We start from the raw sequence: 23,569 nt of genomic DNA on the forward strand, positions 1-23,569 counted from the left end.
CTGTAGGAAGAGGAGGGAAATGCTCCTGGCTGGTGCTGGTGGTGCCCTCAGGACTCTCTCCAGCTTTAATGCCCTTAAAAAAACAACCCTTGTTTTCACCCCCATAAGAAAGACACATTGAATCTTGTAGAATCTCTACCTGACAGTTCAGGTACATAATTTTGCCCACACATTTTACAGGGATACACATTCTATTAAAAAGCAGGGCTTCTGCTCACTAACACCATGATCTGCTCAGTGGCGTTACATGTAGATATAATCTACAGATCTTAAGGCAAACAAATTTATTCAGTTCAGCTTAAGGTGAGTAGAACTTAACATTTTCTGAGTATTCAATGTTGAGTTTGAACATGTATGTCTGAAGGCCAGCTCCAAAAGAGTTGCTACTATAAGAACTTAGGACCATTTTTTAAAAAAATATCTGTATGAGTTCTAAGAGCCTTTGGCTAGAAGTGAATTTCTCTAGTGCACTGTTCTGCCTGTCACTGAATAACACTGACTGTCTGTGTTAGTTATTACACTTAACAGTAATTAGGAACAACTTTTTTAGATCATAACTTTTACTTATTGAGACAAGGGAAAAAAGATCCCAAGCTTAAGTTCCTTATGTACACATCAAAAGGTGATGACAAAGTTTCTAATACAACCCACTGTGGTTGTGGTGTACATATGGCTTATATGTTATCAAGGTATGATACATTAAAAAGCATCTTAAACTTTCAGATTTTAGAGATAATTTATTCATCCTTTCCAGGAATTACCTTAGGTCTCTTCACATGTGATGTGCTTGTCCAAATTCTTTGTCAACTAAGCTGTTGCTGACCCCTGTTTCCCTTTAAGTTAAAGACACTACAAATTTCATATGTGCAGAATATGTTGTTTCCTCTAGATTCCTGTTGCATGATGCTGCACCAGAAAAGAGAAAAACAACAATAGAGAAAAGACAAATGACTGACCAACTACAGTATTTTTACTTCTATTTTTTTTCCCTACCATTAAAATTATGGGGGCATAATAATTTCCCAGTACAGAGTAAACCATATATTTTCATTCAACTCACAAATAATTGCAAATAGCTGTCAAATTTCCCTGCAAATATGGTTTAAAATATATAAATCCTGGAAAAAAACACTCCAACCAACTTAAAAGAAAAATAACCAAAATCACTTCCTTCATATTACTGCAAAAGTAGTTCAATAAATTTAAACAGCAGTTTCAATGATGGAGCCAGTTAATTTAAATAAATATATATGCATATACTCTGATTACCCTATGTGCTATAGAATTTAAAAGCAAATATATACTATTGAAGTTTTTTCCATTTATTAATTCGTAGATATAATATCTGCTTTTTATTATTTTCATGAGACAGAAGCAAGACTCTTATGTTCAAAACTACCTGCAATATTGTATGATTTTTTTTCCTCTCCCTAGAGCAGCTATTTCTGGCAAATGTACATCTCAGCAATATAATTTCATATACAGGCATCAGAATTTTGCTTCCAACATTTAGGAAAATCATAAATTAATACAAATGGAAAGATATTTCTTTTTTGTTGCTTGTCACTATCTAATGTTACACTATAATTCCAATAATAAAAAATATAATTCAGTAATGCAGTATTCAACAGCTGCACCCTTTTTTGTATATTCTAAATTGTAACTCTGAATTAGAGATACTAAATTTTACCGATCAGCTCAATATTAGAAAATATCTAGAAGACATTTATCTAGAAGACAGCTACCTTGCATCCTAAATACAGAAGTGTAGTGAGTGACTTTAATACATATATACACATTTTTGTTCTGCAATCACACAGATTTCAAACATGTAAGAGATTTTCAGTTAGGGTAGTTGGGTAAAATTTGATGTCCTGCATGCAACATTTTTTGGAATCTCTTTAATCCAAGGAGATTCAGGGAAATGAGACACATGAAAAAAATTATCAAATGAGTTTCACTTAAAAACCTTGTGTTACTGAATAACATGAAGATAGCCAAGATTTGAGTCTCCTTTCTGATCATGTTGTGCTACCATTTCAGTATCATTTATCATCTGTATCGGTTTTTAAGTGCATAACATCTATGCTTTTTGGTAACATCTGGCATTTCAACTGAAAAATCTGGAATTTTAACTGAAAAATTACTGCAGACTGGACCCAGATGGGTAAGGATCAAGTTAAATGACCTGGAATCTTGATTTATATGAACACTTATGTTGTCACCATAATTTCAAAGACATATTTTTGTGTTTCAAAAGACCTGACAGCTTTTATACTTTGGTACAACCAGTCTACTTTTGATTGGCATTTAATAATCCTAAAGATAGAGCTGAAGTCTTGTTTTGTTTACAAAAATTTGTTGTTTCCTGTTGATTATTTGAGAGAAACTGGGGAAAAAATAAGCTATTTTTTTTCCCAAGCGTAGCCAAATTTTATTATTCATACTGAAGAGTGTTCTGAATCCTTGCTCTTTATTAGCAGCAAGATGAGCAGTGCAGTTAATGTTCTTGGGGAAAAGGATGCCTTCCAGAGGGATCTTGACAGGCTGGAGAGATGGGCCAATGTGAGCCTTGTGAAACTGAACAGGACCAAGGGCAATGTCCTGCACCTGGGTCGAGGCCACGAATGAATGAACTGAGAGCAGCCTTATGGAGAAGCACTTTGGGATATTGGTAGATGAAATATTGGATGTGAACCAGGAATGTGAGCTTGTGGCCCAGAAAATCAATTATATCCTGGGCTGAGCCAAAATAATTGTGGCCAGCAGGTCGAGGGAGGTGATTCTGATCTTTTATTTCTCTTTTGTGAGATCTCATCTGAAGTGCTGCTTCCAGCTTTGGTGATCTTAGCATAAGTCAGACATGCTACAATAGGTACCAAGGAGGTCCATAAAAACTATCAGAGGGCTGGAACACACAGCCTATGAAGAAATGTTGAGGGATTTGAGGTTGTTCTGCCAGGAGAAGAAAAGCCTTGGTGAGACCTTATTGAAGCCTTTCAATACTTATAGAGGGTGTCAGAAACTGGAGAAAATAATTACTGCCTCAAAACACCTGGAGTGTGTGTGGAGGGGGTGCAGTGCAAATTCTGTGGAAAGTGGGATGTGCCCTACACCCCAGCCCTGGAGCCTCCAGGGCAGCCCAGAATGGCTGTGAGTCACTGGCACAGCTGAAACCCCACCTGGAGGGACAGGCCTGGGAGAACAAAGCAGATAAAAGCAGATGCGCAAAGACATGTGTGGTCATGGCCCATTGTTTTGGATTTTATAGGAGCTGAGAACATTCTGGAATTCAAGAAATTAAAATAATTTTTTTTCTGCATCCCCCTCTCTTTCTCCCTCTCTTTTTCTTCTAAATTCCACTTCTCTAAATCTGAGTGACTTAAAGATAGATGGGTGAGAGTTTGCTAGCCAATGCCTTGTGAAATACTTAATTTCAGTTGCTTTATAATTTGCCAAGTACCCTTATTTTCTAAAGTTTTCCAGTATGATATATTTTTTAACCTCCTGAAAGTATTTGCCTTTTCCCCCGAGTACAAAAAAACCTAAACCCCTTTAAGAAGCTTATTAAGAGCAGGTGTTTACAGGGGCCTCATAAAAAGATGGAAACTTTTCACCAGGGTGTGTAGTGATAGAACAAGGGAAACGGTGTAAACTAAAAAAGATAAAATAATATTTTTATGATGCAGGTGGTGAGACACTGGAACACGTGGACCAGAGAAGTGATTGAGCCCATCCCTGGAAATATTCAAGGTCAGGTTGGATAGGTCTTTGAGCCACCTGATCTAATGTGTGTCCTTGCCTGTGACAGGTGATTTTTCCTAGATGATCTTTAAAGGTCCCTTCTGACCGGAACCATTCTATGATTTTTATGATTTTTCATACACTGTGACAAAAAAAGCAATCCACTGTGGCAATTTCTGTTGTTTTGTATGCTGTTCTCATTTATGTACTAGCCTTTCTTAAACAAGTTTTGAGTCCCTTCTCTCACACAGACGTTTTTCAATTTAGTTCTGTCTACTCATCCAAAAGATTGGTGAAACGCTGGCCTAAATAATTTGACATTACAATATCCATTAACTTCCCTATGCCAGCATGTCACTCACAGATCCCATTTTTGTAATGCTGTCCTTACCTTTTATCAAAGCTATTTCCTGCATTATGAAAGCTCCAGTAACCTGATAACAAGTAAGTAGCTGTGAAATAAAACTGAAACTCTGAGAGCAATTTTAAATATATTTAACAAGCATGGTTCAAGTTTCTTACACTGAATTGCCATCAATATTACTAATGTTGCAACGTGGGTGTAAGCACAGTGATCTCTCCATCAAGTCTCAGGTGATACACTGGAACAGGGTCCCCAGGGAAGTGGTCACGGAGGCTGACAGGGTTCAGGAGGAGTCTGGACAATGCTCACAAACACATGGTGTGAGTCTCGGCAGTGCTGGCCCAGGAGCTGGATTAGCTGATCCTTGTGGCTCCCTTCCAACTCACTTATTCTGTGAAGTCAGAGATTTGCAGCATTCAGTCCTGGAAGAACAAACAACTTATTTGTTGAACTTAAATGTCACTATTCCTCAATTCCACTTATGTTACAGTCAAACACAAAGATAACTATGGACTGGAATGAAACACACAAACCTTGATCTCAGGAGTAGTGAGATTACAAGCCATCATTTTCTTTATAATCATATTCCAATCATTAATCATGCTTTCTGTTTACAGAATTTTTTTGCTTTATTTCTTACTTTAATTTATCAAACTTCATGTTTTTTTGCTTTTGGTGTTCCTAAATCTTCCTGTTTAAGTGGGCGATATCTGTACCCATGAGGTGTTTGATACTGTAGTTGGGTCACCTCACCTTTTATTCTTCACTTGGTTTCTTAGGATTACCTGCAAAGAATTAATAAATTTCATTTCTTCCTGTGCAAATGTTTTTTCAAGCTCTTATATTATTTTAGTTTTGGCAGGATTTTTTACTACACTGTTTTTTTAGGTGTGTGTCTCCTCATAAAAATATAATTTAAAAATTAAATAAAATATTCCAGCATGACTATCACCAGGTTTACATGTCATGCTCTCATTCTTTTTTCATAATCCAACATTTTTGAAATCCAACATTATAGTTCTGTTATTATTTTGACTTCTTAAGAAATGTGTTGAAATTCCACTTCTTCTTTACAAATAATGTAACTATTGTCTAAATTTTTGTGCATGTGTAGGTACAATCATGCGTGCACTGGGACATTTGAAGGGTGAGAGAATAATGTTAGAATTGCTTTTGACAGGACATCTATTTTATTTGAAAATATCCGTCACCAAGCATGCATAATGCATTCTGTAATTGCCTTTTACGTTTCTACTTTAGCGGCTGGAGTCAGTTAATATCTCCCTTTTTATTTCATTTGTTATTAAAGCAGTGCCCTGAAATTAATTGTTCCTGCTTCATTCTTCCGAAGCCATGATGCACTGTGTGCAAAAGCTCTTATTTTTTGTTTCAGTTGATCTTTTCAGAATTCTCAGGAGAATTTTGTCAACTTTTATAAATGACACAGATATGACTTATAGTTTAAGCCCATCACCAGCTATTTTGTTTGAGGTTTAGCACTGATATGTTTGTGAGAATGCAAAGCATTTGAAAAGATTCAAAAAAGTGGAAGTGCTGCAGGCTTTCTACCTTGTTTTTCTGTGCTGCTTTCTGTTTGTGATTGTGTGTTTGTATCCTAGGAAACCAATGAAGGTGGAATTTGTGAACTGAGATCCAATGATTATATTAAACATCAAAAAGATTTCAGATTTGAAAAGTTTGGCAATGCCAGTTTCACTTTGTATGAAAAAAAAAAATAAAATTCTGATGGCTGTGCAGCAAGATTATATAAATAAATGAGCCAAAGAAATGGAAAATATAAATAAATAAATTCTGCCTTTGTCAAAATATTTAGAACAAAGTTTCATTCAATAAAATTCCTTTAAAAATCCAGGGCATGATTCTCATTTCTGTTTGCTGTTTTAGTACCATATCAGTGAACCTCGGATTGTGAGCCCCACAGAGTGTATATAAAAGGAGAATGAGTAGAATTTATAAAAATAGGATTTGATATGAATTAATAAAAGTAATTTCCAGGTAACTTCAACTGATTACTATATTTTAACAATCAAACCTACGGTCCTAATATGTGAAAGGTATTTAACTGTTGCATGTGAATCACCCTTACAATAACAAAATACAGGAAACTAAATAAGGCACTTCAGTAATTATATGATTTGACTCTTGGTACAAAGAAGGGATACTGTACCCTACTGATAGAATCATGAGCACAGTATGACTGTGTCTCATTACATCAACACAATTTAACTTAATATAAAACCCCACAGAGCAGAAATAATAAGATGGAGGGAGAATGTGAAGGATGAACATTAAATACTTTCCACTTTAAAAAGGAGATATTGAGGTACAACACAATTAGTATTTTCTTAACCTACGTGTAAAGTGCAGAGAGATCTACAAATAAAAATTCTATGTACTACTTTGGGTATTATTTTTGCTGTTATTCTTTTTATTATTTTATTAACAACAAAAGGACCAGAAAGTAATTTAACATTACAGATAGGTCACAACAAAACTTGTCAGGTCAAATTGTAAATTATTTGTAAAGAGTTTGCATAAAAAATGTTTGGTAAGGCTGTATAAGACATGAAAGGGATTCAGAGAAAATAAATACATCCGTTCTATTGTAACCACATAAAATGTCATTGTAAGCCTATCTCTGCATTTTAATTAGAGTCTCAAACCTAGGTTTGGCAGCATTTATAAGACATATAATATTGAATCACAGAAGATTACTAAAGGTGATGTTTGGAGTGTAGGAACAGCTGAAATAATTAAGTTAAGGGTATTGCCAAATATTGCCATCAGTAAAAGACATGGCTCTACTCATCTGTGGCTCTTATCAACAGAAATGGTTCACCCTCAAAGGAGTATGCTTGTTCATGTTAAAGTGTTCATCTTCTTTTGGGTATCACAAATGATTCTTCTGCATCTCCTCTAAAAATGATAATACAAATTCTATGGCCCATGCAACATTTGAGTGGGTGTATAATGTGTATGCATATATGTTTAATATAGGTCTTCTTATTGCTAGCTATGTTTGTGGAAAAGAATGGTGACACCATCCTTTCATTGCATAGAAATGAACAAAAAGAATTCCTAAAAAAAAAAAATTCTTTTATTCAAAACAAATTGTGAAGCAGCTCTCTCGAAAATTAACAGTTGCATTGGTGAAAACTAGAAGAGAATATCTAGTTTTTCCGAAGAAAAATATTTATTTTGTTTATCATATATGTATGCCTTCAGTTAAGGTACGGTTTCATTCAGATGTAATACTGTAATTTTATAATATTTAATAGAATAAGGGAAATAACTAAAGGTTGTGGTTCTTTTTCTGTCCAGCTTTATCTTTGCAGCAATAGAGAGCAACATCATGGATTTTAAGGTTCTTTTTACAAACCCATGAGGTCAGAGGAAGTTGCAGGTTTGAAAAACCTGAAATCTAAACATCTCTAATTTTGCTAGGTTAAGCACAGCATATGATTTATTTTAAAATACATTAGAAATGTTAATTCTACAGCATGTTATTGGCTTACTTTGTAAGAACTGTAATCCTTCTTAAGTTTCTTCTAAGCATAAGGGTATTCAATCTTCTAGGCATAAGGTTTTCAATTTCGAGAATTTATGAAAATTTTATGCTATACTGAGGTGTTAATTTTGTTAAAGAGAGAGATTGAAAGCTACATTTTTCATCTTTCATTTTGCTGATTCTATTCTTTGGCCCAAGGTCGAACTTGCAAACTTATGTCTTTGTTGGTATTTTTACAGTAGAGCCAATTTGATTTGTGAAACTGAATTCTATGTCTCTGTTGAGCTTCTGCTCAGTCAGTGTTATTTTCAAAAACTCATCAGTAGCCACAGATTTCTCATAATGCTTCATAGACAGGAGATTCCCCTTCCCTGGACACTGCAAAGAATTGTACTTAAACACTGTATTTGGTGCTTCAGTTTATCTACCTCATTGAAGAGCATATATGTAAACATAATTTATCCCCACATCACTGTAACCTTTATCACTGTCTAACACTCACACAAATTGGTCTTTGGGGAATTCTGAGCATCAGCACTTAAAGTTTGCTGTGTTTGAACTCTTTTTCTGTCTAGGGTAGGAAAGAAAACTATCCAAGGGCTTAACTCTTTTGTTTCACCCACCTCGTTTCTATAAATCTATTTTTCGTGCTGAATGCAGTATATTGGATTGAGGATAATCTCATATTACTTCCACAGGTTTTGACAGTTCATCCATAAGGTACATTTTTTGTTGTTGGAACTAAGATAGAAATCTCCTTTTCTTTTTTTTTTTTTTTTTTTCCCCCTCCGGTTTGATATAATCTGATTCCTTGGAAAACTTTAGTTGGAAGAGAAATAAGTGTAGAAATTGATAGCTAGTCCTTTTTTTTTTTTTTTTTTTTTTTTTTTTTTTTTTTTTTTTTTTTTTTTTTTTTTTTTTCTTGAGAAAGTAGAACAAAACTGTTTTTTATTAAGGCTTCTTTAATGATCAAGGGTAATACAGCTCTGTTGCCTCTTCAGGTAACTCTCGAGCTATTTGTATCCAAGTTACGAGCTAACTATTACAGAAAGCAATCTGGAAGTGAGAACTGGTTCTGTGACAAGGGAACTGGGTTAATTCTATTTAGTGAGAATAACTCCAAGAACTACAGCAAAAAATCTTTCCAGGTCTTCAAGTTCTAAAGCAGTCTGAGAAGCCACTTGTACCAATAAAGGAACAGGTGATGAAAAGCTACAATGTATTGATGTAGGCTGCAATAACTGACAGTAATGAACTAAAGAAATCTATCTAAATACCTTAAAACTTATTGCCATTAAGTAACAGGTCAGACTTGAATCTACATGAAAAAAATTAAAACAAAACAGACTCTTTAGTCTGTCGGCAAAGATGTCTCATCCCTTACACACAAAATCGGTTCATTTCTTTTATTCCCTGCCCTGCCATCTCTTACATAGGTTGTGGGGTATTTTTCCTGCTTTGATTTTTTTTAGCAAAGATAGATGACTTTATTTAAACTTTTAAGGTTTTAAAGCCTGTTTCCTTAACACCTTTCTTGGACTCTCAATTAATAAGATGGAATTTAAAATTCAGGTTGCATGTCCTACCTTTCACAGTCTTCTGTAGGCCTAGTTATAGCTTAGATTTCTTTAGCTTTTTATGCAGTTGATAGAGTTTCAATTGGAGAAAAATTGAAATAATAAATTTTAAAATATGATGTGAAACATATTTTCTAATTTCTTTTTAAAATTTTGTACAGAAGGAAGTTTTTCCGCCATCATGTCTACTTTACAAGACCTAAGATTTTGCAATTCAACATTTCAAATTTCTAATAATGATACTAATTTTTAATCTTCAGTCTTCTTTCTAAGTTTCTTTTTTAATGCTTTCAACTTCCTTTTGACTATTCCCATCTAGTCCAGCTATCTATAAACAAGCTCATAAAGAGAAATTGATACTTATGTCAAGGAGATGATGCAATCATCTTTATTATTGATGGAATTTATGGGACAATGTATCTTACAAACAGAACCCCACACAACATGCTCTGACTAGAGGAACCTGTGTTTTCTTTTATGTATTTGTATAACTCCCAAGACCTCTGGTGCAGAAGGATAAAGGGTCCTTCTTTATTGTGCTTAAAATTCTGCATCTTTTTGGCTCATCATACAGCACATTTCTCTTCCTTTTCTGACTTCTCTCTTTCTCATGTTATTCCTATCTTTACCTGCTATTTTTTAGTCAATTGACTCCATTCCTTATTCCCTAAAATATGCTTCTTTCCCTAAAATATAACACACAGCTTTATGTGTTGTTACTGCAGTTTCAGATATCCTAATTTCTCTTCTTCAGTGACATTTTCTAGTCCCATTGTCCTGGTTTCAATTGGGACAGAATCCATTTTCTTCTTAGCAGCTGGTACAGGCCTGTGTTTTGGATTTAGTATGAGAATAATGCTTGCTAAATAGAGCTTACTCTAAATCGAGGGCTTTCGGTGTCTCATGCTCTGCCAGTGAGAATGTGCACAAAAACTGAGAGAGCATGGCCAGGACAAATAATCTGAACTGACTAAAGAGATATTCCATAACATAGAATGCCAATCCCTGTATGCAGTTACTCCGAAGTGGACCAATCACTGCTTGGGGACAGACTGGGAATTGGTCAGTGAGTGGTGATCAATTTTTTTTTCTTAGTTTTTAACTCCCTTTCTTCCTTTCCTTTTTATTATGATTGTTACAATAATTATCATTAGTAGTTGTAGCAATTTTATTATTACTACTATTACTGTCATTAACAATGCCATTACTATTATGAACAATATACTAGCTATTGTTATTGTCACTGTTATTGTTATTATTTAACTTTGTTGCAATTATTACACTGTTCTTATCTCAATTGAAAAGTTCCATTTTCTTTTATTTCCTGATTATCCTCCACATGCCACTGGGGCAGATGGGAGGGGAAGTGAATGAGCAGCTGCATGGCTTTTACTTGCCAGCAGAGCAACTACACCAAGTTCAACTTAATTGATAATCATATCCTTTTCTTTAGAAGAACTTTCATTACTACATAATCAAAGCTTTCTCATGAACCCTTTAGAAAGTTGCTGAGCTAGTAGAGAGCTTCTGCTGGTTGCTCAAAGGGCAAATACATTTTACCCTCTGTTGTGTTAAGTATGTGAAAGTAATTATTGATAACCTTGATTCACCCCAGTGAATGCTTAAATAAAAAGAAATTGGCCAACAGAGACCTTTTAAAAATAATCTGCAAATGAAAACACTAATGTATTTGCTACTAGCAACAGGCCTCAGAGAGAATTTTTTTAACACCAGAAGTTTAATGAGTATCTTGTTCTAAGCAAGTGCTGTGGAGTGATGCCTTTAAATTAGCTTTATAATCAGTCAGAACACATTTGAAGAGGATTTAATTTACAAGGTTTAACCATCAATCTTGGTTTAAATTTGTAATCTCTGGTGAGTTGGTCATTTCTCCAACAAAGATTTTCAGCACCAGCTGTTCAACCTTTGCCAAAGCTCTGTAAATTGATTGATCTGTCCCAGTTCACACCCTCAGGACATAGCTGGTCTATTGGCCCCTATAATCCTGAATGACAGTGTGGATTAAAGCATGCTCAGCATCTGAATTAATTTGTACTTGTGAGCAGAATTCATTCTGAAAGTATGTTTTAAAATTTTAAATAAAATTATTTTTTATTAGCCTTGTGTACTGCTAATATGGTCTACAAACAAACATGTAATTAGCATATCCATATGCAAAGAAGTTTTTATACCTAACAGCACAGACTGGATACAAACATATTTTACAGACCTAAATGCCGCTGAACACAGTGAAAGGAACCCTAGGGGGCAGGGAATGAAAGAAATATCTAAGGAATGAAACCTATTCTTAATTACCAAGTGTTCATCATGATGAAATTGGAAAAATGCCCTTCTCTATTTATTCTCTTGGATTTCTAATAATTGATTGCATTAAGTTACTTAGTAAATGTTAAAATTATTTCTTAATCAACATTGAAATAAATCTACATATGTTTAGACATGGCATTAACATATTTACTGTCTCTTGTACTCCCTATATATAAGAACACAATGAAAGAACACATTTTTACCTTAAACCCCTAAATTTATCAGCAAGTGATAAGAGAGTGAGGACTTTAAAAAATGATCATGTCTTTTCCAAATCATTATTAATAAAGGTATGGAAAGAGTAAGATAATGTGCAATAGAATGGCTAATCATTAACAAGTCAGTGTGTTCCTACTGACATTGAATGTTAAACAATTTAAACAGAGATATCTTTTTTTGATCAATACAATGTGTGTACACCGTATTTGTGGCTGGTCCCCAGAAAAGCAGATCATGGGTATATTTTAAAACATGACTTCCAACATTTGGATCCTGTGGTCCTCCCTCAAAAAAGCTTTCTTGAGGTCAGTGGAAGTTCTTGCCTTAATAAATGAGGAAAAAAAAGACTCCTGATGAAAAGAATTATGAAAACTAATATGAGATTAAATGATATTACCAAAAGCAGTCATTTATTTTAGTCTTGTTACTAAACAGGTTAGGGTTTTCTCTTTTTTGTTTTGCATGCTTTCTTTTTTTAAATTGGGTCTTCAGAAGGGGAAGCATTACATTTTTGGTATAAAGCTTTCTGATTTTAAAAATATTTCTTGATTTACAAGGAAACACATTTTGTACAGAAGTTCTTAGGGGAGCCAAGACTTTTTTTCTTTCAAGTTAATATCATCTGGGAAAATGTGGCAGTATGACTTAGGACTTGGTTTCACATAACTGAGCATCCCAGCATGCACTGGAAATAGAGCAGATGAAAGAATAAAAATATTTACAATAAAGACCTCTGCAGATCCATTATTGGTGATATCATTTACCATTATCAAAATTCAATCCTCAAGGTCCAAAAAAAAAAAAAGTTGACCAACTTGGAAATCCTGAACTACATGAAAGGATCATGAATTTCTTACTATTTAATCTTTTTCTTCCCAATAAGCTATGTATTTAGTTAGGAAACCTACATTCTTGGTAATATAAAATTTTTATTGAGCGGAGGACTTTTTTACTTTCCTAAAGCTTTTGTTAAAAGTCATCATCAAAGTTAGAAAAATGATCAAAATTATTTCCCATTAAATGAACATGTTAGGGAAAGCATAGAATATTTTACTATTCGAATATATAATGGAAAGTTACCTTTTGCTTAATTACTCCTTTAATTTTGCATGATGTATAATGATTTTTTTTTAAAGCTATACTTCTTCTATATCTGCGTCATATTACAAATGTTACATTTTTACACATAGATATGGCCTTTCTGAATTGTCTCTGCCTCATTTTCTTGAACATTGTAAACTGGAAATTTGAGATTTTAGGACTCAAAATCAGGCTTCTAAATTTCACTTTTAAGTAATTATTTGTAGCTAGTTTTATATTCATGGAGTTTAATTTACTTTGTATGTGACTGGTTTGACCAGCTGAAATTTTTTTTCATTTTAAATCAAAGGTATAGCTATTAAAATTTTCACATATTTAAGTGCACATGCATACATACACAGATACATGCATTATAAATAAAAAAATAAAGAATCAGGAGCTAAGGAAAAAAATCTTATGGCCTTCTAAAAAATTATTTTAAATATTTGTCCAAATATGTACTAAACAAAGAAACTATGATAGCAATTATATTCAGTAGATTTATTTTATCACCTAGGAAATATATAAATTTTTTATTCAGATAGCTGAGATGATTTAAAAAATGGGTTAAAGACTAATAATACTTCATTGCACATAGGTACATTCCAATGTTACTGGCATGAATAGCCAATTTCAGTGACATTAAAATCTTCCCTCTTTTTAGGAAATGACTTGCCAAAAGTCTTTGAAGGGCAAACTGGAGAGCAGCTGCTTAGAGGTCCTCCCAGATTTCTGATGTCCTGTAAAATATTTGTGCCATCCCCATATATATTGTAAGTGCGTATCAGGGATCTCTGAGGGACAACATTTTTATTTCCATTTTCTTTTTACACTAAAGCTTCTCATTTCCCATTCCTTATAAGAATAAGTCCTTGAAACAGCAGATATTGCCTTAATCTATTATGCTTGTTTTCATGCAGAGGGGAAAAGGGGTATCAAGACGGGAAAGGAATAACTTTAATTAAGGCAGATGTTTTTCAAAGTTGACTAAACAGAAAATTTTGTCTTAAAGAATCTTAACTGTTAAAAAGTAGACTTACGATATCACATTCTTAGGTAAAAACATATATTCAATCATATGAGTTTTTTAGGTAGACTGAAGTATGACCTGAAATTGATGATTGTACTGTCAAAATATATTTCTTATTCAAAGATTGCTTTTGAAACAGGAGTTTCATTAAACGGACATTTTACTATAATTATAGTTCCTTCAGTTTTTCAACATGGACATGAGCATAAGATCAATCCCACAGGAGGAAAACAATTCTTATAACTAGAGGTGAGCTGTTGGGTTGAAATGGCTACTGATTGCACTTGAAAACTGATACACAAGACATCTGAATTAATATCTGTATGTTGGAGATATAAATAATGTTTGTTTTATGTAACACTTATCCTGAAGGTAAACATGTGGCTGGTGTTTGAGGTCAACGTCATTGCTTTAAAATGAATACAGAGACGCCTTCAGAACTTCATTCCAAATATGAAAAGAAACTGACCTTAAAACTATGGTTGCACATATTTAATTGCAAGATTACACTTTATTTGTGCTAGAATATGCAGCTGTTGCAACAGTATTTCAAAAAGCAAGTCTTTCACTTTGGTGCTTCAGAATCTTTAATTATATCCAAATTGTCTTAGAAAGAATCACCTTAAATGCCTCCCCACATAATTTAATTGCTTCTAAGGAAAGCAAGGTGCATTTTTTCAAAATTGCTGGCTTTAAAATAAATACTTATGATACTATATCTAACATTAGGTATTTTCAAGTAGAAAAACACCATGATTTCACTTTTCTAGACATCATTGCATTCTTTCTGTCATGGCAAAAGATTTAATCTCTACCCTAAAAAAATAGACTTCCTAAATATATTGTTACCATATTTTCACTATAATGAGGAAAGATGATGCAAGTATCAATTTCTGATCCAAACTTTCAGGTCCTCTCCTGTCTTCATCATAGACAAGTCTTTTCCTGTGTAAGGTAGATTCTTCATGTTTTACAGAGTATTCATCTGGTATGAAAAAGAGAACAATAGTACAGATATGTGTAAGGTCTTAAAATTGCGTCGGTAAGTGAAGAGTGGTAGGAGCTAGGAAAGAGACAAGGAAATGGCATTCAAAGAAGAAAAGATCTGCTAATGTTAATTAATGATTAAGTGAACAGCAAATGCAGGCATCAGTACCTTTACAAAAAATGTTCAATGAGCACAGGAAGAACACAGAAACATTACCCAGACATTCAAAAATGTAATAAAGGCAGACCTCTGCTGAACCTGGAAATGAAGAAGAGACGGAGAAAGCTAAAACGTGGCTTCTACATTTACAGCTGAAGTAAAGTTAAAGCTAAAATAAATTCTATTCTCATGCGAAAAAAGCAGAAGAACTCTTGACACTGAACTCAGAAAAAGGTGAGGCAGACAGTGTTGCCTTGGCTTTTGTCTTTAGTGGGAATGTTGCTTCTGAAATGTTTCAGGTACACATTGCCTAGTGGCATAGTCTAAGGGATTACAGCACTGTTCATGAGATAGGAAGATGAATTCAGGAATAATGTAGCCAACTGGATAAGCACTGGTTCATGGGAGTAAATAGCAAGGGCACCAAGGGAATCAAGCAATTTCTACTGGAATACTCCCTATCATCTCTGAGAGATCATGGTAGACTTTCCCAAAAGCAAGAAAAGAAATGTTATGCGCATTTTCCAGAGACAGCAAGAAAATAACTTTCGCTTAGACTTTTTAAAACTGATCTCTCATAGCTTTGGTATGAGGAAATTTGGAAATAGTGACACAAAATGCTTGCACTAGAACAAGTAAAAAGTGTATTTCGTAATTACTTCTGGCCATTCACAGATTACTTAGATACTGTGGCAATGTTTTCCTCTATTAACTGAAACCTAAACTTATCAGTTTGGGTATGTCACACGTTAGTGAACTCAGAGCTCTCTTACCTGCTCTTTAAGCTGAAAAATAATTGAACTCTGAAATGAAATGCTGTTTCACTCTGGCTTAAGTTTTTTTTTTGTTTTTTTTTTTTCTTGTTAGTTGCAAGATACTCTTTAAGAAAACAATACAAAGTGTAAAAGTTTTACTAAAATATCACAGTTTGAATTTTTTTTTTTCTGATGAATCATAAGTTTGCAGCTGGTACAGAATCCATTCAAATGGGACAGCAAGAAGGCCAAAAATAAGAGCTTCTAGAAGCACATAAGAAGCAAAAGGTAGACTATGAAAATTAGAACCTGCTGCTGAACAGGGTAGAGGCCTTAACAACACAGGACAAAGAAAAGGTTCAGGTATTGGATTCTCTCTTTGCCTCTTTGCCCCTAACTTTAGCAGTAATACTAGAAAGACATAGCTGTGGTAGAAGAAGATCAGGTCAGGAAATATTCAAGCCAAGTACTCTTATACAAGACTGTGGATCTTGATGGGATGCAACCACAAGAGCCAAGGCTACACTCCATAACCCTAGACTAGCCATGGCCACTCAGGTATGCCTGAGGACTACAGAAAAGCAAAAGATACACGTGGCTTCAAGAGGGGCAAGAAAGAAGAGCCAGGAAACTACAGTTCTGTCAGCCTCACCTCAATACCTGGAAAGGTGACAGAGCAGCTAATTCTGGAAACCATTTCCAGACACATGAAGGACAAGAAGGTGATGAGGAGTAGTTGACATGCATTCATGAAGATGAAGACTTGCTTGATCAACCTGATAAACTTCAATAATTGAATTATTAGCTTGGTAGACAAGGAAAAAGCAGTGGATATTTTCTACCTGGACTTCAGGAAGGTTTTTAACACTGTGTCCCCAGTGTCAGAAATTAATATGACAGAATGACATTTTATTGTGAAATTTATTTACTTTTCAAATATTCAGGACTTTTTTTTTTCTGGTATTATTTCTTGATACTTATAATACTTCTGAATCTTCTGGTATTTATGACAGTGCATTATTTAGGAGGTAAACTGCAATAATGATTTTATGACAGCTTATTTAGATATAGTGTTATTTATTTATTTTTTAATCTGGTATTATTTTTCTTTCTTTTTAAATCATAGTCAATTAGGGGGGAAAATAATTTCATTATATATCATATAATGACTTTTAAACAGTCTTAATTTTCTCAAGAAAAGTCACTTAATGTGAAAATATAATTCTTTTTATCTCAAAGAATTTTCCAGAAGATGAAAACAGTGTGAAAATTTAAAACTAAACAAAATCTGAGCATGTATTCCTTCAATTAAAAAAAAAAAAAAAGGCAGTTTTGAAAGTTTATCTATCCTCCTTTATTTTTCTTGTTTCAAAAGCAGATGTGTCTGTATGGCTGATCAAGACAGTTAACAGTTAACTGACCCACCTGAGAAATTAACATTTTTTGCTTTCTTTCCTGAGTTAGTTTTTAAATGATTCCCTGATCTAATGCTAAATATGACATGACAGAGCACGATAAGGGATTGAAAGAGGAATTGAAATCCACTGAAATGGAAAATAAGGATAAGAGATGTTCAAAACAACTGAAGCCATAATTTCACTGTTGCAGAATAACATGGAGAACACAGCAGAGAGAGCAACGTGCACTATTGCCTCAATTAGAGTAAAGTGTAGAAAGATCAATTGTGTAGAGAATCTGGTCCGATAGTAAGTGGAGACCTTAATATCTAATCTCGAATTTTACTCTCTATAGAAATAAAAAATCTTTAGGTTTTACTTATGCAGCAAATACCCAGGTGCATTCTTCATATGCGTTGTATATGATGCCTTACTTTGGCAAGGTGCTCAGTGTTTCCTATCAGATGAGAAAAGTTCTCTTCCCACTGAAACCAGAGATGCAAGGATGCTCCATACTCTCACACTGAGATTCACTGGAATAATTATCTCTTACCTAAACATTCATGAATACACACACACACGCACATACACCCAGGAGTATAAACACAAAACATCTGGACACTTTTCAGAATATTCTGTTCTGAAATTTTATTTAGCAATGAATTAAGATAATACCAGTATACCCCACTGAGGTCCATTCATTGTGTTTTTTGTAGGATTTCAAAAAATTACTGTGGAAGATATCTAATTGTGCTGAAGACTATGCAGGTCATATGGGTTCTATATATTTTAAAACTCTCTTTGTCATAGTTCATGACACAAGGCATTCATTATTTCCCAGGGTTCTCTGCCTATAAAATAGGCCATCAAAGTAAATGGAACTCAGATTTTTTCTTTTTTTTTCAAATTACTAGTGGTTTTAAGTGCAAGCTAACAATAGATATTTTTTTCTGCCTGGTACTGTATAATATTGACCAGAAAATTATCACTGATTTATTTCTCCGTTTGCATTATGCAGTACATGAGTTAGAAAATGCAGATGCATCATTTAGAATTACATACTAAGGAAGTTCTGGTGACTTTAAAATAACCATATGAAAGATGAACAAATAATTTGTGATATTTTTCAAAAATATCCTTTCTGAGTATAAATATTTTCAAAAAGCTAGGACCTCATCTAATAAGTATAAACAATTCAGATGAAACGTTTTATTAAAAAAATGTAAATGAAAATAAAAGATGAAGGGGAAAAAAAGGATGGTATAAAGCACTTCAAGTATTTGTATGCTTTATAGAATAGTAAAAAAACCAATACAGCAATATTTACATAGAATCACAGAATCATCAAGGTTGGAAAAGAGTTCCAAGATCATCAAGCCCAACTGTTAACCTAACACCACTGTGTTTACTGCTGAGCCATATCCCCACGTCCCAATGCACACACCTTCACAACACTTCCCCCATATGCAGCCAGCTCTGCTGTCAGAAGCCAAATTGTCACTACAGCAAATAGTGACACTTTTTAACTTTAGCAAACGATCCACATTTATCTCTGTTTACTCAGTGAACCAGCAAGTATTGGTGCTCACACTAGCTTTTCAGGAACTAGCATTTGGTATATATAAATAACTAAACTGTATCGATTGTGATGGTATTTCTAACACAGAAATCTCCCATTTGAGCACGATGTATAAAAAAATATGCTAAGAAAAAATTAGCAAAACATAACAGTCTATGTTTCTGGACTCATTAAAAAAATAGATGCATTAATATGAAAGATGTAAGTATATCTACATATTTTATAGATTATCATTTTATAGAAGACGAAGAGCCTTCTGACACACATAAATTAACATTTTGCAATGACATATGAACAGATTGACCACCAAGAAGGCAAATCCCTCCCTAAATTGTACAGGGGAGGCATCCAAGTAGCATAAAGTTGAAAAACCAAGAACAAGAGAAATATATATATATATATTAAAAATATATATATTATATTATATATATTATATATATTATATATATAAAATTTTATATATTCTGACTAATAAATTATAAGAAGTACTGAAAAACCCAATGAAAACATCATCAAAATGCAATTTTAAGGTCCTTCTTTTGAGAGAGAAAGTAATAGCATTAAAGCATCAAGCATGAAGAAGAAAGATGGAAATGTGATGGCATGTATTGGTACTTAAAAGTTTGGGAAAGTTTATTTTAAAACTTTAAAACTGGCCTGATCACTATTTAAACAGTTCTATCACAGCAATCTCTAAGATGCCATTTATTCACAAAAGTTGAAAACAGCAGTAAAATACCTTAGTAGTAACAACTTAATAAAATTATTAAGCAATTACTCCTGAAATTGACTGCAAAAAAGAAAAAAAAAAACAAGTAAATGTCATTCTGAATTTTACATTCGTCGGCACATCTACTGAATGTAGCTAATGAATGAATCACATTACTTCTGAGTCTGAATTATACCAGATTTCCAATGAGTAATGGACATAAGCTGTTCTCACAAGTTCTTTAAAACTATTACACAGTGTACTAACTTATATCTATTTTTTAGTACTTCAGTTAAAGCATACAAAATGCCAAACACTCTCCAGATGTATCCTCAGAAACAAAACAAGTCCGGCACTGCAGGAGTCAGTGCAACCAGCTGGATTTACATAGGGGATAGAATTCTTTTGGTTGCAACGGACTTTGACTGATTATTTACAACAGCTCTCATCACACTTTGGTCCAAATATAACTTAAAATCTTTATTCTTATCTAACATCTTTATCACATGACACCACTGACCTTGGTGCTATATGGACATCACCACTCTCACAGGAGTAATGTCAACAAACCTTATACATGCATCATGTGTTAGCCGTGAAAATATGTGATACAATACAATAATATACTTGCTTATAATATGAGCTTCCTAACCTGGAATTTCTATGAGTTTAACATTATTCAGCTCACTCATAAGGTGGACATAGTTTTAATACAAAGAACATGAAGAGCAGTGAAAAATTTTACAAAATACTAACTTTTCATAGTGAGATCCTATGAAGATTGTCAAATCCTGCTATTAGATGTTGAAGGACATAGATTTTTGCATCATTCCTTTTCCCTGAAAATAGTCACAATATATATGAAAGGGTCTATAAAGTGTTGGTCCACCTCTAACAAGTCACAGTATTTTCCCTAAAATATAGCACAGATACTAGTTTTCAGAAAGTTTCTAAATTGCAAGGCTTTAGAAATAATTTAATCCATTAAGTAAAGACAATAATAACCTTGGAGTTTTTCTTTTTTTCTCATATTCTTGGGAAATATTACAATTTCCTGGGAGTAGACTAAGGTATGGTTTCAGAAAATTATTTTAGTCTTACCATCTGTAGCGTATTTCCAATTCCTCTAAATAAAACTTTGCTAAAACACATAATTTCTTGTTAAGAGCAGTCATATTTTGTATACCATACTGACTGTGCATATTATTCTTTCAAGAGTCATATGTATTCAATAGATTCTCTCAGTAACTGATAGTGTGTTTTAACTGATGAACAGAAATGCTGAAGAGAAAATAATCAAGTAATGTCTTTTATTTCTCTGATAAAATTTTTATAAAAGAAAAACTACTTGTTTTGGAACATGCAAAGGATTCTCGTTCAACACAAATGGAAAATGCCTTTATGAAGTCTATTAACAGAAGAAAAGAAAATAAAGAACAACATAATATGTCTTCAAAAGGAAGAATTTAATTCAAAGGTGCTTTTAGCCAAAAGCCATTTCATTAAACCAGAGCATAAAAAACCCCAAATAAACAAGCAAACAAAAAGCCCTCAGTTCTATCTCTTAGCAACTGGAGTATTTTTATATGTGCTTGTGGGGAAAGAGTCTCTGGATTCAAAGTCTATGCTTAATGCATATTCAAATATGACATGCAAAACATAATAATTTGAACACTATAAAATTAGAAACTCACAAAACATACAATATTATAATTGTACCACATCTCACTTAACAAATAAAACACATGGCTGTGAATCCCTTGGGGGAGAAATAATTGATACTGGCTGAGGAGTCTAAACACTTGGCTTTTGGATAAACCACAAAAAAAAACCCCTTCTAACCGTACTAGGATAAGGTATTTTAGCTTGAACTAGCATGGTGAAAAGGTGTTTTATGTCCACTTGTCAGTGTCCTGGCTTCTCTCAGATGCCTGATGGCATTGACTGCAATAGTTTCACCTCCTGTGAGACAGTCTCATTGGCTTCCTAGACCAGCCTAACTTTGAACTGTAAGTTTTCATCCCCCCTTGTGTTACTCAGTCAATAGGTTGCTCTGGACTGTGAATATAGATTGCCTGGTACTTTGGAACAATCCACTTTAACACTTTTTTATGCTGATGAGATGAAAACTAATTAAAATTACAATTTATAGTACAAATCCAACGCTTAGGTTCTTTATTGAATTTGCCCTTTTAAGTGCATGAAAATATCCATTTATTTAAACACTCGGAAATCTTTGTTTTTTACTTAATTTTCATTTCAGGAGAAACAAAAAAATCAGATTATATGGAAGAATTGACAAATTCATAAATACTTCTGATTAATAATTAATAGTCTTTTAGTGACTAAAGTTATCTAAAACTCCAAACCAAAAATAAACCATCAAGTCTTTAACTATTTCAAGTTGCAATATTCAAACATTTATTAATTTTATAGTTGATATTTTGTGGTATCCCAGTCTTAAAAACCATAGTCTTGGTCTTTCAACCAAAAGAGCTCTCATGGACTCCATTTATTCTAGATCAGTGATCAACCTACGGGTCATGGCTACAATATTAATTTCTACATGAGCTTACCTGCTTGTCTCTCCTTTGCTTGGGAAACTCACTGTAGTAAAATATTGAGCTGTTGCTGTCATGGTGCTTCATCACAGTTTGATGCTGGCAGCTCTTGCATACTGCAAATTACTAAACAGAGCAAACAAAGCTGTGAAGTCGGTGAGTATGTTGAACTTATATATAGTAGGCACCAAAGCAGTTCAGTGTTATAAGAGTGACAATTAGATATAAAATGATGTGCACTTAGGCAATTTACTTAAATGGAAACTCTTAATACAGCAATTTGTGAACTAGACCATTATGGATGTCTTTTTGGTTTCAATTTTAGAAAATTATTTCAAAAAATGTATTGTGTTAAGAATGTTCTTAAGAAGATAATTATCGTAAATTTCATTCAATATAATTACATTAAGATGTGAGTGTATGAGAATAAAGATGTGTATGCAAAAAAAAAAAAACCTATGTATAAAATATCTCAGAAATATTGAGCAAATAAATGAAATTCAAATATTTCCTCCATAATTTTGCCATCAGAGCTCAAAGAAACCACCTTTGTTCATAGTAAATTAGCTGTGTGAGAAATCATCTGTAGGCCAAAATGTGATTTATTTAGAAAATAACATTGAATGGAAGGTAACAAAAGCTTTGAAAGGTCACATATATAATGCTATAGTAATTCTTGTCAACAATGGACTTCACTATCATTTATCAATTCAGTAGTTAACAGTTTTCTTTACGAATTCAACACAAAAGAAATAGAGATGTCTAAAAAAATAGAACTATTTTGGAGAGAATAAATATTTCATTGTGTAAGGATATTTCAATGAAAAATAAGTTCTCTTTCTGGCAACTTGCTACTGACTTCATTATTGCTATAAATTGAAATTTAACAAAGTAATCAAAAGACTAATTTTAAAAAAATTTATGAGAGCAGAAGGAATTAAGATAACAAGGCAATTGCAAATTTGTCTATTTGTGAAGAGAGTTGTAATGTTCTAATAAGTATAGAAATCATGTAAAATGCTGCTTTACACAAAAATATGCATACCAATGTATCTTTGCTTATTCTAGGACAAATCACTTATTCTATAAGTGAAACAAAAGCTGCATCACCACAAAATAAATATATAAATATGGTTATTTGGTTTTCTTTAGAAAAACTCTACAAAGTCCCAAATTGAAAACAAAACAAAATTAAACAAAATTAACCAAAGTTGTTAAATAATTGAACTTTGTGGGAATGCCCTCTCTACAATTGGAGATGAGTAAACACTACAAATGCACTGCTCTCAAACTGAAAGTTCTTTGTTTCATGTCCTTTGTATCCACACTACAAGGACTTGCAGCTAAGTGTGAAACAATCCCCCTACAAATTTCTCTCCTTCAGCTCTGCAGAAAGCATGAAGAATTTGGACACTGATGGGACTGATAAGCTGGCTGTTCATGGCTTGGACAGGTGTACTCTTTGCTGGATAAAAACACTGGCTTGACGGCCAGGTCCAGAGAGTGGTGGTGAATCCAGTTAAACGCAGTTGGTGCTCCCCAGGACTCAG

The 23,569-nt window shown here is 33.5% G+C and overlaps 1 protein-coding gene across 3 annotated transcripts in view; it reads right to left on the bottom strand.

Moving 5' to 3' along the window:
• Positions 1-717: 717 nt before the first annotated feature.
• LOC148223899 (uncharacterized) overlaps positions 718-23,569 on the bottom strand; it is a 166,198-nt gene continuing 143,346 nt past the window's right edge. For all 3 annotated transcript variants that reach the window (XR_015803056.1, XR_015803055.1, XM_088163250.1), the window contains 2 exons: positions 22,035-22,145; positions 718-4,530 (listed from right to left, as the gene is read on the bottom strand). The gene's annotated coding sequence lies outside the window, so the exon portion shown is untranslated. The remainder of the gene's footprint in view (positions 4,531-22,034; positions 22,146-23,569) is intronic.

This window comes from Sturnus vulgaris, chromosome 4 (assembly GCF_052056855.1).
Source record: "Sturnus vulgaris isolate bStuVul1 chromosome 4, bStuVul1.hap1, whole genome shotgun sequence".
Lineage (NCBI taxonomy): Eukaryota > Metazoa > Chordata > Aves > Passeriformes > Sturnidae > Sturnus > Sturnus vulgaris.